We start from the raw sequence: 6529 nt of genomic DNA, 5'->3' as shown, positions 1-6529 counted from the left end.
GACTGCCTGATGTTTTACCACCGCACAATGCGTTTGGCCACATCAGATCTTTGAAGCTTGAGCAGGTTTGAACAGACGTGAGCTCCATGGTGCGGCGTTGAACTTCTTTGACACCGTACGTAGCTCATCGGAGGTGCGGCAGCGCGTGATGGCCGAAGAGCGTGCGAGCATCTCCACCACGGCGCCCCAAAGCGGTGGTCCGGTGGATCAAGTAATGGGCTCTGAAGACTACCACCTGAGTTCGATTCCCGGCCATGACTAACATCAGTGTGCGGTGGCGGCAGAGATCTGGACCGGTCCTGGGCTGCCACCCCCGTTTAACCAACATGCAGCGACCGGTATGGTGAAGTATGGTCATACAATTCCCTCGGTATGGGGAGGCCTAAATCCAATAGTAGATTAACAGATAGCTGGAAATTCGAACTGTTAGACAACATATATATGAGCCAGTGTTTTTGGAAAGGGGCCGTCCATAAATGACGTCACGCACCTGGGGAGGTCAGACATTTGTGACGATGTGTGACGAGGGGGGGGGGGGGGTGAGAAATGTGACGTCACATCAAAATGCGCAACTTTAAATAAATATAGACAACACGTTCTACTTAATTAAATTGACTTTTTTTTTATAAATGTTTTCTCCTACAACATCAGAGTGCAGCGCCACATTAAATACGCACTACGATGACAATAGTTTAAAGCGATTTTAAGCATGTTTTATGTTTTTTGGGGGGGGGGGAGCAGAGCTTTGTGACATCATTTTTGAGGGGGGTCTGACTTTTTGTGACGCCATGTGACGAGGGGGGGGGGGGTAAAAAATCGTTCAAAATCGCGTGACGTCATTTATGGACGGCCCCAAAGGCATCCCCAATGACGGTACCTGGTTACACCTCACGCATCACCGTGTAAGCTGTTCCCTAAGCCAATCAAAACCGTGCAGTGTCCCGCAACAACGTTCCACAACGACAAACGCGACCAGGTATCGGCACAAACCAATTCCTGCCACCCGAACACAGATGGCAATGTTTGCCTGGTCTGTCCGGGTCGAACGCAGGCCAAGTGGCAAACCCATGAGTGCGAGACGAAGGGTTAGGACTAGAGATTGCGATATATTTGTGAGTGTGGCGCGTGTCAATATGTGGGAGGTAGTGGCGATTCGTCACTGCACGACGAATCTGACAAGCCGAGTTCGATTTCCGCTCACAGCCACCACCAGTGACGATTACATGTACTGATCCTGAGCCTCACCTAGGTCCACTCAGCCTCAAATTAGTACCTGGTGTGGTGTGTAAACATCACCACTAGGGGGCCGTCCATAAATGGGGGGGGGGGGGGTCAGACATTTGTGACGATGTGTGACGATGGGGGGTTTGAGAAATGTGACGTCACATCAAAATGCGCAACTTTAAATAAATATAGAAAACAACACGTTCTACTTAATTAAATAGACTTTTTAATGAATATTTTCTCCTACAACATCAGAATGCAGCGCACTACAATGACAATAGTTTAAAGTGATTTGAAGCATGTTTTATATATTTTTGGGGTAGGGGGGCAGAGCTTAGTGACGTCATATTTGAGGGGGGGTCTGACTTTTTGTGACGCCGTGTGACGAAGGGGGGGAGGGGTCACCAGCCTACCGGGGATTATTGTGTCCGACCGTCCGTCGTGCATCCAAAAATGGGAGGGGTGGGGCTGGATGGAGAGGGGAGGGTGGGGAGGGGCTGGGTGTAGAGGGTGGGGAGGGGCTGGGTGGGGAGGAGAGGGGAGGGTGGGGAGGGGCTGGGTGGGGAGGGTGGGGCTGGGTGTGGGCTGGTGGGGTGGGGCTGGGTGGGGAGGAGCTGGTCACTCCGTGGTGCCCTTATAAAACTCAACGTTTAACCTACTCATGCCGGCTTGTGCCCGCCCTCACAGTCGGCCATATTTTGCGGAATACACCACGCCGCCGTTGACCCTGGCCATTGACCGAGCAACCCAACGTTCCTACCAGCTCCCTCCGCAGGAATGTGTTTGTTTGGGTTTACTGAATAAATATTTTCCAGTGGCACATATTTAAGCAGGAACACTCTAGATTGGTTTCAACCTTCTGTATATATGTATGTTGAACTTCTTTCGCACTGTACATAGCCAACCATGCTAATCTGAGGTGCGGGGTCCTATCAGCAATTGGGCTTTCTAGACATAACAAAGAGCACTTAAAAACCATAAAGCCTGCTGAGGAAAATCCGATGAATTACTGGCACCCATTATAACACAAATAGGTAGTATTTAAAAAAAAAATCTGATCTAACCCGAACGACCTAAGAGTGCGGGGGTCGCTGCCCCCCGAGATCTCTCCCTGCTGTGTTCTGACTGCAGGGGTCCTGCCGCTTCCCGACCCCTCGCTATTGTGTGGACCGCCGCTGCCGCCGCTGGGCTCATCGCTCATGGGGCAGGGACTGTCGCCTGACGGTTCCCCTCCCTGGGTCGCCCCACCTCGGGTTTGCGAGAGAGGCATGGCTCGTCGCCGGCTCCCGTACACCTGTTAACACTGCGTTACCTCTCCTTCAATCAAATGCGACCCCTCCCCTCACACAGCCCCGCGCAGTACTCACACGCCGTGAGCGTACGTACACACAGCACCGCGCGCGTTCACACTCTCTCTCCTTCAATCAAACGTGACCCCTCCCCTCACACAGCCCCGCGCAGCACTCACACGCTGTGAGTGTACGTACACCCAGCACCGCGCGCGTTCACACTCTCGTCGAAACCACTCGAGGCTACGATTAGTTATTAATGATTTATTACCGGCCGACTGCGATTCGCTGTTAAGTCAGTAAGGATCGACAAGCAGGCCTACACGATCGCCCGAGGGTCTGTACCCGATTTCTCTAGTTTGATGGACTCTAAGCAGTATTGGTTTCCCTAGACTCAATCCCAACACTTTCTCTCCTCTTACTTACAGTTAGACGCTCCTGTCGGCTTGTCCTCGCAGCACGTCGACACGTCGCACAGACGTTCGAGTGGCTGGACTCGGGAGTTGACGGCCCGGGAGCTGACTTGAGAAGAACTCTCCTATGCCTCCCTCACTCCTCTCTTTATCCCCCTCACCTCACAGGGGGTCCCGCTCCGCTGGCCAATCAGAGCGCTTCACCTGTCCTCTCGCTGGCTTCGGGCGGTTTCAATCCGGTTAGCGCGACGGATTGCGTCGTCTCATCGAACAGTGGGCGGGACCCCGTTTTCCCGCCGTTGGTTTGTGGATTAAACCCCGTTTTCCCGCCGTTGGTTTGTGGATTGCGCCCCGTCTTCCTGCCGTTCGTTTGTGGATTGCGGACCCCTGCCTGCCTTGCCGATACGTGTGTGTGGGGGGGGGGGGGTGTTTCAACCGTGGTGGCTGGACAGCCCCCGCCGTGACCATGCAATCTCAACCCGGGTCACAGCACCGCGGTGCGAACCAGCATCGGGGGAGGTCGCCCAATTCCCTGGCCGCAGGAAACCGTGAAGATTATCCCTATGAGTGCTTTCGGGTAAAAACCTGCCGGCCAGGAGACCTCCCCTCGGAGCTCTTTGTGGGAAAATGTGTGAGGGTGTGTTTATGTGGGGGGCGGTGAGGGGGAAGCGGGGTCGGCCCTGTCGCTTGGTGGTGGCAAGGTCGTAGATGGGGCGCCCTCCAAGCGGCTTCGCGGCGGCGGCATCACGAGAGATTGGTGCCAGAAAGATGTGGCCAACACTTGAGCAAATTGGCTCAAGACAGAGGAAAGTGGAAACAAATGACGAAATGTGCAGTGGACACCATATGTGTGTGTGTTTAGGGCCATGTGTGTGTGTAAGTCCATGTGTGTGTCTCTTAGTTGATATGTGTGTGTGTAAGTCCATATGTGTGCTTAGGTCGATGTGTGTGTGAGAGTCTACGTATGTGTGTGTGTGAGTCGCTGTATGTGTGTACGTCGATTTGGGTGTGTAACTCCATGTGTGTGTATTTAAAGTGGATGTCTGTGTGTGTGAGTCCATATCTGTGTGTGTGTACGTCGATGTGTTTGTGTGTGTGGGTGGATGTCTGTGTAGTGTCTAAGTCGATCTGTGTGTGTGTGTTTTTCGCCCGGGCAACGCTGGGTACTTCGCGCTAGTAAATATATATATAACTTAAGAAGACAGCGTCTCTGAGTGCTACATTACACATGGGTCGTGATGATGATGATGATTCCGAATTGTTGCAATCTTTTTTTTAAACAAACGAAAATTAAATCGAACAAGTTTTAAAACATTCTAAAATGTATAATCTGAAGAAAACTTCAACTATTAATTGAAGTTGAAAAAATCCAGAGCTTATACTCTAACAACTACAAAAAACGGTTTGCAAAACAAGGTTGGCATTGAAAATAGGATGCAAAGTGGAATGAGAGCAACACTGACTCAGAGTTTTTATACGAATGGCAAAGCCCTTTACTGGAAGCTTTCAACTCAGCGTGAATGGCAGCTAATCCAAAATAAAGCCGCTCACTTGGTTAAAAAACATAAGCACATCACGTAAGCCCTGGAAGTCACGTATAAGCTTCCAGTAAAAGCCTCCGTCGATTTAAACACCCCGAATTTAACGTTCACGGAAATCCACCGTCTTGCAACGGCGTGTCGGAGTGAACTTGTCACCCAATAACAACCCACCCATTGCCGTCATAACATTCACCCAACACCCACCTCATGTGAGCCCATTAATGGATCTTGTATTTTAACGTGGGGCTTTTACTACGCGAGCACGCTCCGGCGTTGCGGAACAATCATCCAGCGCGACAAGTGTCAAACTTAAACGTGAAGTTTTAGTAATGAACTTCAACGTTTTAAATCTGATCTTGCTTCTAAGAGACTAGTCGTATTTCAATGGCCTACGGCCGCCATATTCTAACTCCTGCGGAGGGCTTCTGAGCACTTAACGCCTCGCCCGTCACCCCCACTGACGTCCTCTTCTTCCCCCCCCACCCCCATATGTGTGCAGATACTACTGACTTTATTGTATGTAGGGTATGTAGTAGATACTCCTGACCCTATTGTATCTAGGGTGTGTAGTAGATGCTACTTACTATTGTATGTAGGGTGTGTAGTAGATGCTACTGACTATTGTATGTAGGGTGTGTAGTAGATGCTACTGACTATTGTAGTAACTACAGTTCCCAGTCAGGGCAGCTGGTAGACTGCCCGACTGGCGACACCGAGAGAGTGAAGATGGCGATGACGGTGAAGACTCCAGCAGCACGACGGGATCCCACTCCCAACGACAGCCCCGAGGTCCCCTCCCAGGGCCCCTCTAACACTGTCAGCGTGGCCTGGCTCCGCCCACGGCCACGCCCCCTTCTGGAACCTACTAGCAGGTTCTCAATGTGCCCCTTCCGTAACCTTTCCCCTAGATTCCTCTCTGGTCTATCACGTGACCTGCTGCCAGTCAGGGCTGCTGTAAGATGCAGATCCCCTTCCCTGCCAGCAGCCAGCGCTATGCTGCTACGTGACCGATTCTATGTCACTACATATGTATGGTGTGTAGTAGATACTACTGAATCGTCGCGTGACGTAATTTATGGACAGCCCCTAAGCGCTCATTCGTCTGGATGAAAACACCTTAAGCTACGCGCGCCTCTGTGTTGACGCATCGCGCAGCGTCGTGCAATGCGGTCGCGTAAGCGGGGAGGTAGGGTGGTGCGCGAGGTGGCGCTTGTTGTGGTTGGACGGGAGCGATGGGGTTCTCTTGCGCAAGGGGCTGTCGCGAGACCCCTTCCCTGCATTTTGGGCGTGTATGTTTTGGAAACCGACGCACGTATGTATCCATCTTATCAACGCGAGCACTAAAAACATTCTGAGATGTTTGGCTTGCCCAAGTGACAGTCCCCTTCCACACTTGGTCCGTCCCAGGAAAGTGACTGTGCAGCAGTAACCTCAAATGTGCGCCGTGTTTTTTTTAGATACGCTGATATTGGTGGCTGATCTTGGAAGACGGGGAGCTGGTGATGTCTATCACGACGAGGCAACAAACGTTGAGGAAACGTCTCAGAAATGTCTATGTGTCTCTGTGTTTTGTCTCTCTCTCTCTCTCAAATTTAGCAATCTTTGGAAGAACGTAATCAACCAGGTAGGGTGTTGACTGTTGTGTTAGCCGACTCTCTGTGTTGTATTGCATTATATTTCTAAGTTTACTAGGTTTGTTTTCTCTTTAATTTGTACCTGATGATGATTGCTTGTGTTGCAATCGAAACGTCGTATGCTATTATTTAATTTATTGTTTTCTCTTTCTACGTGACTTTACCGAAATAACCAATGAGCGTCTCAGAAATGTTTGAGGGAACGGGTGTACAGTGTGACGCGTGTACAGTGTGACGCTAATCGTTCTGGTCGGCCATCAATAGTTTCCAAATGTTTGGTGAAATGTCCAAATGTTCACCAGTGAACATTGCTGAAATGTTGATTGTGTGAACAATACGAGTGATGTTAACGTTTAAAAGAGTATGACTAAAAAAAAGTGCGTTACGTTCCATTATAAGGTAGTGCGAATTTCACTTTTTTACATTAT

The sequence above is a fragment of the Lampetra planeri genome, chromosome 35, assembly GCF_965212315.1.
Source record: "Lampetra planeri chromosome 35, kcLamPlan1.2.h2, whole genome shotgun sequence".
Taxonomy (NCBI): Eukaryota; Metazoa; Chordata; class Hyperoartia; order Petromyzontiformes; family Petromyzontidae; genus Lampetra; species Lampetra planeri.
Note: the sequence above shows the minus strand (reverse complement) of the source record.